The 13,296-nt window shown below is 34.3% G+C and overlaps 1 long non-coding RNA gene across 10 annotated transcripts in view; it reads left to right on the plus strand.

Annotated features, from left to right (window-relative positions):
* Positions 1-549: 549 nt before the first annotated feature.
* Positions 550-13,296, plus strand: part of LOC134808289 (uncharacterized) — a 291,140-nt gene continuing 278,393 nt past the window's right edge. For 9 of the 10 annotated variants that reach the window (XR_010150921.1, XR_010150920.1, XR_010150919.1 and 6 more), the window contains exon 1: positions 1,718-2,020. This is a non-coding gene — a long non-coding RNA (uncharacterized LOC134808289). Of the gene's footprint in view, positions 715-1,717; positions 2,021-13,296 lie in introns of those variants that run through there. The other variant, XR_010150924.1, reaches the window with a different exon arrangement.

The following is a 13,296-nucleotide window of genomic DNA, read 5'->3' on the forward strand; positions in this document are numbered from 1 at the left end:
TTACTACTTTCATTTAATTAGATTCTTAGGATTTCTCAATAGCCTATTTTTCCCTGAAAGCCAGATGACATATTTTGAAATTTGATGTTATTATAATTTGAACTAGGAAATGAGTAGAAAATGATCTTCTACTATCTAGGGAAAAACCTCCTATTATTAGAGGGAGAACTCATGTAAAATATGGTGAGGGTTTTTCTCCTTTATTAATTAAGAACGGATGATTTTTACAAGATCCCATCAACAATAAAGTACTATCATGTAAAGAACGAAAGCAATTGTGCAGAGGATTTCTATTATCCTGTGTACTGGCCAAGGTTCAAGCAAGAACCAGGCACATTCAACAAAGAAAAATTAGACGAAGATTTAATAAAAGAGCTATGGTACCAAGACATAGACACAGCATAGGGAAACTGCTAGGGATAGTTCCACATCGTTGTATTTATAATGGTGGAATTGTAACAACCTGAGTGTGGAAGGAATGAGAAGTGGGGGTGGTTCCTGAAAAGCAATGCAGAATTATATACAAAGGAACACCCTGAGAGAATCAGTGACCTTCAATCAAGGCACACAATTATACTATGGCTGCTCCTCAGGAAGGGAGCCAAAGAAACACATACCCTTACCTCACTTTCCTCCTGCTGCTGGATCTCCTGCCAAGTCCCATAGTTAGCTGAGGTCTGTCCTAAGCCAGAGCCCTTGACGCAATCTAAGCAGGTCAGTCTCTTGAGATACGGAGTTGTGGGGAGACGAGCAGATAACAGATGTGGAAGCAAATAGTAGCTATATGGCAGAATGTGTCTTTCCATCTTTAGAAAATATCTATGAAATAAATATAGGGTTTTTTTAAGTTAACTTTTTATTTGGCTTAGTAAGTAAATTAGTTCAGTTGTAGTTGACAGAGGCTTAAGATCAAACACTTGTAAATTTGTATGTGAAAATGATATTATTTGTATGTGAAAATTGTATTTACCAGTTAAATTCTAGAGCTTGAAGTCCAAGAAAGTTCTGTACTAGGTTAGACTTGTATTTATTGAGTGATTCAGTATTCTTTTCTCTTTTAAGGACATAAATTTTAATTTTCCATGGATCTACAGAATATAATGAATAAATGGAAGCCTCCTGATATTAGTATTTAATGATCTCCTCAATTTAAAATCAGGTTATCATTTTCTACCACAGCATCTTATGGGTGAAACATTAAAACATTTTTATATTCTTTCTGAGTATTTACTTTAGATCTTTTGTTCCTGGAAACTGGATAAAAATAAGATGTTAACTATGTTATTACACTATAGAGTTACTGTAAAAATGGCCCAAATGTGGGAGTCTGCATCTGCCTAGGAAAAATAAAAATGCTGGGTAGAACATATTTTTGGGCTTCCCTGAATCTGGTGATTTTTGTCACTGGTATGTCCTGTTCAGGGATATGGAAACTGTCTATGGAATTTTCACAAGAGACATTCACTCCTGAGGATCATAAGACTTCATACTATTCCTGTGCCCCACCTGAAAAATTTTATTTCATTGCTTCTGAGACCATCACTTGAAGGGGTGATATGGTTAGGTTCTGTGTCTCCACCCAAATCTCATCTTGAATTGTAATCCCCAGGTGTTGAGAGAGAGGCCTGGTGGGAAGTGATTGAATCCCGGTGGTGGTTTCCCCCATTCTGTTCTCGTGATAGTCAGTGAGTTCCCACAAGACCTGATGGTTTTATAAGGCAGTTTCCCCTGCTCTGTGTTACACTCTTCTCTCTCTCCTGCAGGCATGTGAAAAGATCCAAGCTTGCTTCCCCTTCACCTTCTGCCATGATTGTAAGTTTCCTGAGGCCTCCCCAGACATGTGGAGCTGTGAGTCAACTAAACCTCTTTTATTTATAAATTATCCAGTCTCAGGGAAATTCTTTATAGCAGTGTGAGAATGGACTAATATAAGGGGCAAAGAGAATCATTCCTGGACAGCTCTGTAGACTGCTGCAAGAACTATTCCACTTGAAGACAAATGTGTGATTCTGCCCTGCTGGTGAGCTTTGTTTTCTCTCCTATATTCATCCAATGAATCTGATGTCTAGGTTGACCTTAGCAAAGATATTTAACAATGTATCACCATCCAAGGAAAGTTATAAGAAGGGGAGGGGGAGAAATTCAAATGTTCTGTTTTTTTCCATTATCTAGGTTAGAGTAAGTGTACTTTTTAAATTGATTAGGAATTACATTCATGGTGATCAGAAAATAGGGGTTTAAACATATTACAGGTTGATTTTTCTTCAAAGTTAAAAAAGATGGAGTTAGAAATCTACTATTGTAGCTCTTCTAAGAAATTATCAGCGAGATATAGTCTCTTGCTATCTTCCTGCTCTGCCATATTCAGTGTATAGACTCCCTTTTTAAGTTGTCTCTTGATTCTACGGAGATTCCAAAATTGCATGTACTTTATGCAGGCGAAAGAGAAGGGCAGTGGAAGAGACAAAAGCCCGATGAACCTGCCACTTTCCCTTTGCTTTTGAGGAACATTTCAGAAACTATGTTCAACAAATACTACTGAATTTGTATTGAATTGGCCAAGACAAAAATTGAAACCAGAAATAAAGTTTTTCATTGGGAAATGGTTTCTACTAACAAATTTAGAATGTCCACATTAAAAAAGATGAGAGATTATATCACCTTCTCTAGATTGCTACTTTTCTTTACTAGTTAAATTTTTATATATGTTTTGATGCTAATTGAAAAGGAAAGATACAATATCACAATAATTGACTGACTTTCACCTCAATCTCTCTTCTAAACCTTATCTGTATTTTTAGTAGTAGTATAGCACCAGCACTTCATTAGCATGTCCTTTTGCTCTTGATATTTTACAAAATATATTAATAAGAGTTTTTTTAAATGACATTCTATAGGCTCCACAGAGTATTCCACCAAAAAAGTATCAAATCGGCACACCTAAAACTGTATGTCTGTATGTGGTGCAGTGATTTAAAGAGAGAGGTTTAGTGAGAGTAGAATGTATCAGACATTGCCCAATGAACAGCTCAGACTGGACCTGAATATTGTGGCCTAGGCAGGAATATATAGCATAAGAAGAGGCTGTTTAAACTATAAAGAGTATCTGATGCAAAAGTTCTGAGTGGATTAGAGCCTTATTTTTCAAATTTTCATATGTTTTCCTGTGATGTTTCTTACTCAGTGAAGATGTTGAGGCTAGACTAATATCACTCCTAGATGACTTAAGTGTTACACTGATGTCAAAATTATTCATTTCATACCTTCATGATTGCTCATTTTAAGGTTATCTTTACAGATGATTAAATATATTATATTTCAAAATGTTTCCAGTCAAATCTAATATGGATTTTAGCATTTTTACATTTGATTTCACCTAAGTTTTGCTGGAAGTTGATGTGATTTCTAAGGCAAAACAATGTGTTTAGAATAAATAATAAACATTTTCTAACCTACAGTTTATTAAAGTTCAGTAAACAAATTTTTAAAATTTTTTCCTCATATTACTTTGCAATGGACTGAATGCTCGTGTCCCCCCAAATTTATCTGTTGAAATCCTAACCCCCAGTGTGAGGGTATTAGGAGGTGGGATCTTTGGGAGATAATTAGGTTATGAAAGTGGAGTCCTCATGAATGGGTTTAGATTCCTTATAAAAGAGATCTCAAGGAGCTCTCTTGCTCTCATTCTCTGATGTGAAGATACAAGGAGAAGATTAAACTCTGTAACTTCAAAGGGGGCCCTTAACAGAACACAATCATTCTGGATCCTGATCTCAGACTTTCAGCATGTGTAACTGTTAAAAATAAATTTTCTTATTTATAAGCCACCCAGTCTGTGGTGTTGTTATAGCAGCCCTAAGACGTACATGCTTTTAAAACTTATTTAATTAAAAACATTCTACTAGAGAAATAATATTCTAGTTCTGACTATATTTGATCTTCACATGTATCAACCAATATTTATTTAACATTTCATGTATATCAAGTGTTATGTTAGTTATGGGCAAAAACTGAAAACAAAACAGAGTCCTCCACTCTAGGCACTCTTGGCACAACACAGTTAGTGTTATAATCAAGCTCTGTACACAGTGTAGTTAAAATCCAAGGAAAATATCCTTTAATCCTGCCTTGGAAATTCTGTAAAGGCTCTGTAAGTTCATTAGGTTTGAGATTTTTTTCTGAGGGATACACATACCAATTGGAGTGAATAAGGAAGCATATTCTAGGCAAGAGAAACATTTGTAAAAAAAAGAAAACTTAAAATGATAACCAGAGGAAGGCTTCATGTGCTCTTTTATTTTTTAAGCATAGTGACTCATATATATCTTGTTAAACTAAAACATTACAGAATAATGAAACAAAGTGATTGTTTATTAAGTTGGACATTAACTAGACCTGGACTAGTGGCAATTAGGATACATTACTCTCCTATTTTCTATTTCTAATGAGCACCGTGGCTATCTGACACAGCATATTTTTCCTTTCTTCTCTTGCCTAATTGCCATTTCTCTTATTATGTTCTAATCCAAATTCTGGAGCAAGAAGATTGACTTAGTAATTATTATAATTCTTATAGATTCTAGATTCCTCTATTTTAGTCTCGTTGATAGCCTACTTCACTACAACCCACTTCCCTACAACCTACAGCCCTGTGTAGAAATCAGTTTCAGAAGAAAATCATCAAAGGTGAAAGAAATTGTAATTGACTAGTACAGTAGAGAGGTTTACCTGTTTATTTTCACATGCAACCAGATAGTATTTGAATAATGCATATGAGCTTCAGAGATTCACATTGCTTTTTCCATTCTGAGATGACTTACAGGTGTTTAATGGATTATTTTTAATATACTGATGAAATGATTTGTATTATCAAAAAAGAAATGAGAATGGAAAAGAATATACATTAATGTGGGCTTTCTCCTACATTTTACATGCAAATTTACCATCCTATATATTCAGACTATTCTTAACTGACCTTACTAGTGTTATTTAAATGTATGTTAATGTCTGCATATTTAAACCATGTTGAGGACTGTAGCTGAGATGAAGAGAATTCTCGGAATATTCCAAATGCATATCAATTAGAGAAGATTAGACTTTACATCCTTCTAGCTGTGTTGGAGAACACTTACTTTTTTATGTAGAATGTGAATAAAATTACGTAAATAATTATTGTCTTATTTTAATAAAAATACGTTTGCTTATAATGCTGACTGTTATTAGTCAGTGTTATAACTTTTTTGGTAGCATTTGTTCTCTGTTTGCTTATTTTTATTTTATTTACCTGGAGACATTAGTTACAAACTAATTTTGAATGTAAACAAGATATTGTAGACAGTTCACCACTAATATCATATTGAATCCTGAAGGAGTCATTAAAGAAAAAAAAATCTGATTTCTCTGTTAAAATATTGCCAATCTTATTTTTACACAAATGCACATAAATTAGACAAATCTTTCAGGGGAACATATATTAATCAATTAATTTGTTCTTGGTTAGTATTTTTCTCAGACTTCCACCATTTTCTAGACATGGTTTTTAGAAGATGCTATATTGCTACAGCCCCTTGTTTTGTCGCTAGTATTAATTTACTTACAAATTTACTTACAAGTACACCAATGAATCTGATTGCTTATTAGCATCAAAAGTAATCACATTTTAATGAATCAGCAAGAGGGTTTTTTGTGCTTCTTGTTGACCAATTTAATGAAAAAAATATGTGAATGCTTTGAAGTGTACATGTTTCATGAGATTACTTGTAGTTCAGTTTTAAAGCATGTTAAGAGCACACCAAAAGAGGCATAGAACTACTTAATCTAGAAGTACTTACATGGCTAATATATGATTAGGTAATACAGTATAGTTTAGATGATTACTTTAATACCAATTTATTTCCGATGTCGAGGGAAGAGTCTAAGATGGTTAGGGGAAGAGAACAGTATTTATATGTATTATTTTCTCAGCTCACATTCAACTTTACTTTGTAATTAGCAGGAAAAGTATGTATCCATTTTGAGCCTTAGATTTCTTCTATAAAATTATATAGCATAATTTATTTCCTAGCTGATTATGAGACCATTCTTTAAGCAAGTAATGAGAAATCCAACCTCTATCTGGTGAGATTTTAAGATTAAAGATATTTTCCATTTGTCACTTTGAATGAAAAGTACACAATAAGAAAAAATAGTGAATTGCTTTCGTGTCTAATTTCACAACTCAAAAATTTACCATTAATACCTTTATCCTTTATTTCAATACAAAATTAAAGTTAGGCAAATTAAGCCACTAAAAAGGCTTAATATTAAAAATGGAGTATTTGTAATAAAAGTAAAAGTTTGCTGTTAGATGGTTTCTCCCCCAAGAAAGTAAATTTGCCTAGCAGAAATTTGTTGTTACAACTACCTTTTTTTGTTACTAAACTGATTTAAAATAGAGGGTGCAAGTAGTGTGCAAAAACATGCTTCAAATGTGAATAAATTTGACTTTATGTTAAAGTACAGAGAAAAATATGTATCCACAGAACATAGAGAAGGAAAGGCTGACAATAAAATCCAGACACCAGAATGAAACATACTGTTAATCAGCATCCTCTAGAAAGCTGCATGAGCCGTGAGCCCAGAAATGCTGCCTGATAGTACTTAAGAAGCAATGAGAGGAAGGAGCCCATGTACTGCAATGTGTCCTTCAGGCTCAATAGTCTTTTGGATTTCGTTTAGTCTTGTGGCTTCCACACAAACCACAGGGTGGCCTTCCCCTAAACTCGCCTAAGGATTTCAAACTAGCTTTCTCGCTATGAATAAAACACAAAATAAAATTTTTAAAAGGTTGAAATGTCTACTGCTGCCAAAGGAACAGCAAATGCTCTTTGGCTGTGCTTGTACATAGCAGTAGGAGAGATCACCATTAATGCAGGAGGATGGTACCTGGGGCACTAGTAGCAATGGACTGTGGTTCATCAAGCACTCTGCAGGATAAGGGCACAGGCCAGCAACCAGAGAGAACTGACTCTGTCTCAGCAGCTGTCTGTATCTTCTTGTGGAAATAGTCACTAGTTATTTGCTTACAGATGATATTGAGTTAGTAACATGGAATATACTGATATAGAATGAGGATGTGTCCTTAGGCATATTATTCAAACTTGCCCTGTAGCTTGCCCGCCTACTGTCTAAGAAGAGTGAACAAAGAAGGACAAATGGGGAAAATTATGTCAGAATTACCTTATAACATTTTCAGCCTTTGAAGTTTTGGGGACAATTCAATCTCATATAATCTTCATGCCTAAAATCTAAATACAGCCAGTAAATTGGATAAAGGAGGTTAAAGAGGTCAACCATGCTGTTTTAATTTTTTTCTAAAAAAAAGCATGATTGTTCTGCTAAAAGTTATTAATATATTTTTATGAGATCTAAGCCTCAAACTTTTGGACGTTGTTTTATTACATTATTTCTGTTACAAAATTAGTTCTGGAACTAATTTTTCCCTGATAGGTTTTGGTTTTATTTGTTTTTCCCCATTTTGTATATTAATTGTTAGCATTATATTTGCTATTAAGATTTTTCCAAAAGCCAAAAAAGCTTTCACCAGCCAAATTATCCCCACTCTCAAAGATAGTATTTAAAAATACATGTCTCTTCCCTAACTGAAAGGAAGAAGCTATGTAAATAAAGTTTGAATTTAATGAATCTGAATGTCAGATCAAGAATTGAGCTTTTATCAAAGCTACAGAAAACAGTTACTAGATAGGGAAATTTTATTTATTTATTTTTTTGGTCTGGAAAGGGAAGGATTACATTTGATCACACAGGAAGAACTAATTGAATATTCTTCAGAATGACTCTCAAGTAAAACAGTTGTTCAACAATGATAAAAGTGTAAGAATGTTTCAGATCATCTTCCTTGGCACTTTATTTTGTCATTTTCTCATTAATTTAAGTAGACACATTTGTAACTCACACTAAGTTATGTACGACTAATCATTTTATATATCACTTTAGATATCTAAGACTCTGATTTCTCCTTCATGAACAGCTAGTGAGTATGTCAAAGATGGCTAGATCTTCAAACGGCCATGCATTCACATCTCCAGGACCAATCCTTTACCTAGCACTCAATAGCATCCTTGTTCTTATCTACCTTCAATACAATGCTCTAAAAGTAGGAAAAGTGATGCTTTAGAAATATAAGTAAAAGGCAAGGCACGGTGGCTCACGCCTGCAATCCCAGTACTTTGGGAGTCTGAGGCGGGTGGATCACGAGGTCAGGAGATTGAGACCATCCTAGCCAACACGGTGAAACCTCGTCTCTACTAAAATACAAGAAAAAAAAAATTAGCTGGGCATGGTGGCGCGTGCCTGTAGTCCCAGCTACTCAGGAGGCTGAGACAGGGGAATCACTTGAACCCAGGAGGTGGAGGTTGCAATGAGCCGGGATAGCACCACTGTCAAAAAAAAAAAAAAGAAAAAAGAAAAATGTAAGTAGGATCATGCTGCTGCCACTACTGCTATGCCCTTTAGCCCAGACTGAAATACCTGAAAAGTTTGCAACGCTCCTAGGATGAAATGACAAATCTTAATATCTTGTGTATGGCTTTGCAGGATCGGGCCACCCTTTTCTTTTCCACCTTGTTCCTCACACATGCAAACTCACCTCCAGTGCCCTGTATGCTGTTCCCTCTGTCTAGAATGCTCTGTATTCCTTTATCTAATTAATTTCTACTCTTTTCTCTGATTTTTGCAACATTATAACTTCCTCATCTCCATGATCAGGTTAATATTTCCCAGGTTATGCTTTTATAAACCACATAGAAGCAACAGCTGCAATTTTCCTTTTTTTTTTCTTTTGCAATTCTTTTGCCTGCCTAATTAAGCAGGTTTATTTTTTACTTCTAGTGTTTCTCAAGTTCAAGTAGTCTGCTCATTACTTTTTTTAATGAATAGAGCTACATATTTATTTTTCTTCTTTCTTTGATTTCACAAAAAAATGGACTTTACCATCTTCATTTAAAAATAATTTAATTTCCTGAAAACAGCTCTCAGTGTTTCTAAATTAGAATGTAGGTAAACGAAAATTGATGGTTCCTTGATCCTCTTGTTTTTATAAACAATTTTGATTTTAAAATATTCAATGCTTGGTAGGTCAGATTTTGACCCATTTAGAATATTAATATACAAATTAGGCTTCTTGGGCTAAACAGTCTTGGTAAGATTGTCTTCACATATCCTGTAACTCCATATGTAAATATATTATTATTCACAATTAAGACTTGTTTTCTCACTGCGGCTGTTTCATCACAACTTATTCTTGAGCTTGTAGGCTATGTCCTTTAGAATCTAAGTAAAATAATTCAAATTTTAATTCTATTTATGTCTAGTTCTTGTATTTTGTTTCTTTAACCTTTAAGGTTGTCACTTTCATTTTTTTAAAGCATTTTCTTTCTCTTTGTATTTAATGGTTTTCTCACATAGATGAATAGCCTTAATTCGCATTTACAGGTTTTTCAATGTGTATAAATGGCTGTCATAGATTATGTTTCCATTTATGATCTGATATTTTTTTAAATAAGGTTTCTTATTTTCTGCTTACAAAGTACCTTAATGCTCTTCATTTCTAGATAAAAATTACCTTTTCTTCCCCTATTCCACATTTTTATTTTAAATTACCAAAGAGAAATAGTCTGGCTCTTATTTCTTTCATGCCACATCTTCAATAAAGCACTGAACACTCTCCAAAGACAAATATTCATTTTACTTTAAAAAACTCAGGCTTTAGTTGACAAATGCTATTGTGCAAGGGTTGGTATATGGGTTAAATGCCAAAAGAATAATATACACAACTCTTAAATTTAATAGATTTAGAGTCCACTCTGTCTCTTAACCCACTCTGGGTTTTGATACTCTCAGAGTTCATAGAAGAATAAATTCTCCCAATACCACTGTAGCCTTCTTTAGCGCATTTGTTGAGTTATTTTTTTATCCTACTATAAATTATCTTTAAATACTATCTCATTTTGTTTTCCAGAAAACGTACTCTTACTATAATGGAGTTTTTTGAGAAGTGAATTGTAAACACCCCATTTTTTCAAAACTAGAAAGAAATCTCTCTTCTCACATATGAGTGTTATTATATTTTTTGCTTGTTATTTGGATGGCTATGTAGGCAGCAGCCTGGAAGTCTATACTTCCGGAGCTTGTAATTTTTTTTCAGCTATTATTCCTTTAATGTCCCAGCAGAAGAGAAGAGATAGACTACATCACAACAAAATCTGTGAAAAAACATGGCTCAAAATGTTTGTAAATTGGTAGGAAACAGCCTACTAATCCAAAATGTCCAGCAAAGCCCAAGCAAGTAAAATCAAAGAAAGCTATGGAAAGGTACAACATCATTAAACTGTTAGGGCCAAAGCATCTTAATACAAAATAAACTTATGTTAGTCTTTCCAATCATTTTCTACTGCTTATCGTTAGTATTAAAGAAGGGAAATTACAAATTGCCTACTCTTAAATTCAAAAAGAGTGTCTGATAAATACTTCATGACAATTTATGGCACAGATTCTCAATTTCCTTCTAGTTTGTGCTGCTTTTTAGAACTCTAGTTAACCACTTAAATTTTACTAAAGCTACAGGTCAGGTAACAACAGCATGTTGGCTGCATCCTCTATACAGAACTTCTTCACTGTTTCTTGCACCAGATAGTATTGCATTTCTCTGTTACTTACCTTGATGTTTATAATTGCATAACAGTATAACATGTAAAACAAAATTTTGCCCAAAGCACATTGACCATTTTCTTATCGCTCTGCGTGCCTTTATCATTTTACCCAAATCTTTGTACCCTTTCCATCTATTCTATTAGCATCTTTTATTTATCTGTTTCCAAAGAGCCTTTGAGGCCAGGCGCAGTGGCTCACGTCTGTAATCCCAGCAATTTGGGAGGCCAAGGTGGGCGGATTACTTGAGGTCAAGAGTTTGAGACCAGCCTGGCCAACATTGTGAAACCCCATCTCTACTAAAAAATACAAAAATTACCCAGGCGTGGTTGCAGGCTCCTGTAATCCCAGCTACTCGGGAGGCTGAGGCAGGAGAATCGCTTGACCCTGGGAGGTGGAGGTTGTAATGAACCAAAATGCCATCACTGCACTATAGCCTGGGTGACAGAGTGAGACTCCATCTCAATTAAAAAAAAAAAAACCTACTATTAAGAATAAATAAATCAAAAAAGAAAGAGTTCAAATAACTATATGAAATTAATTGTTCACCTATAGGTGGTTAGTTCACCTAAATCCATAGAGGAACCATGAAGCATAAGCCCACTGATGTTAAATGAATTTCCTGAATGCAGACACTAACTCATTCATTATCTGCTTCTCTTCCTCTTAAAGATTGTAAATATTACAAACAACCATAAAATCATCTTAATTACTGACTTTTAAAAAAGTGTATTTGGCAATTTTTCTCTCAGTGTTTTCTGATGTCCTTGGTTCTATGTGATTCACCTTTCTCCTTGAGTTTACTCCTGTTGGCTTTTCCATCCAAGTCATTTTGCCCCATTTCCGGTTTATAACTAACATAACTTTCCTATTTTTCTGAATATTAAACACTTTCTTTCTGAAATTTCATCAAACATTCTTTGAACCAGCAAGCCCACTCCATAATGTGAGAGTAGGTAAATTGACTATCTCTAGACAGGAAAAATTCATATTATAGTACAAAAACACAGAGAACATTATGACAAATATTAAGGAGAACAATGAATGATTCAGCATTTTATGGCAGGTGTATGATCTACTAAAGTATTACCTCATGCTTTTTCTTGACTTGCACTTCATCACAAATCAGAGCTTAATAATTTATCATATTTAAGTAGAAGGTTCAAACTATATTTAGATCTACTGATGCAGTCTGAAAGGTAGCAACATCAGAACTATCCTCCATGAGTAATTTGGGCCCTGTCATTTCTCTACTGGTCTATAAAAAATGTGCCAAGTTATTAGTCATTAACTCTATTTTCTGCAGAGATATGGTGGCTGACTTCAGGAGAAATGCAAATACAAGCTACAGCCACTACATCGGATTTGACAAGAGGAAAATCCACAGCTATATGACTTTGGACGTCTGCCATAAGCAATCTTGTATAAATAACTCTGAACTTAGGATATATGGGCACATTGAAATTCAAATTAGGGCTTGAGAGCTCCAAGGTTCATTTAAACACCCCAGGATGAAACATGGTTAGCAGTGCTCCAGTCCTCTAACATAGATGATTCTGCCTGTCTATATGCACTTTAACCCTAAAGTAGCTGCCTATTCTGCATATTAAGATTGTGTGGAGTTTAAAAAAATATTTAGAGGAAAACAATAATAAATGAGTTATTGATAATGGAAAATATTTTTCCACAAAAAATCATTAATTAGACAAAAATTCTACAACATAGAGGCATAGTAATTAAATACTTAATGACAAAAATAACATTTTGTTGACTCTTATTTGTTACATACACCAGCAATTTACAATGTTTGTTAAAAACGAAAAGAAAAAAAAAATATATGTTAGCTGTATTAAGAATCATAGATAAGGTGGCCATATAATTTATTGTCCAAACCAGAACACTTTGGAAATCATGAGAATTACTTTAGGATAACTCATAAGCTAGATATGTCCTGAGCAAATCAGAACATGGTCACCATGAATTTTGGAGGATGCGTACCTATTGAGTTCTCTTTTTGAAAGTAACAAGTGTTACATTCACTGGGGATTAACCTATATAAGCAATCCCCCTATTCTCACAAATAGATCAGAGTGTTTAAAAAAACAATATGTATCCATGTCATTTGCAGTGATTCAGCCTTATGAAGTTGTTCTAAATACTTCTCATTTTCTGTGGCTTTTAAAGAACATTTGGCAATTATTTCTTTCTTTCTAGAGGTAATTTTTTATTTAGATTTCATCCAAGTAATGAGGACAAAGATCATATTTTCTATAAGTTTAATTTGGATGCAAATCATTGTATTTTTATGGAATTAAGAATAGTATATTTTGTTCATTAATAAAATATTTTCTGGCTACTTCTCTCAAATATTTCTAATGTTCAACAAACATCAATGATGCAGGATTTTTCTCAGTCCCTTTGCCAGTGGGGACCTCTGCCTTGCTTGGGGCATGCTACCTGCCACAGGAGGTGTCCTGCCCAATTGGCTGGCACAGGCTGAGTCTGACTTGCGCACTGCTTCCCATGTTCTTGTCTCATGAACAAGAAAAACGAGAATGCACTGAACCTTGAAGGGTGAGGAGGGCAGAG

The sequence above is a fragment of the Pan troglodytes genome, chromosome 15, assembly GCF_028858775.2.
Source record: "Pan troglodytes isolate AG18354 chromosome 15, NHGRI_mPanTro3-v2.0_pri, whole genome shotgun sequence".
NCBI lineage: Eukaryota > Metazoa > Chordata > Mammalia > Primates > Hominidae > Pan > Pan troglodytes.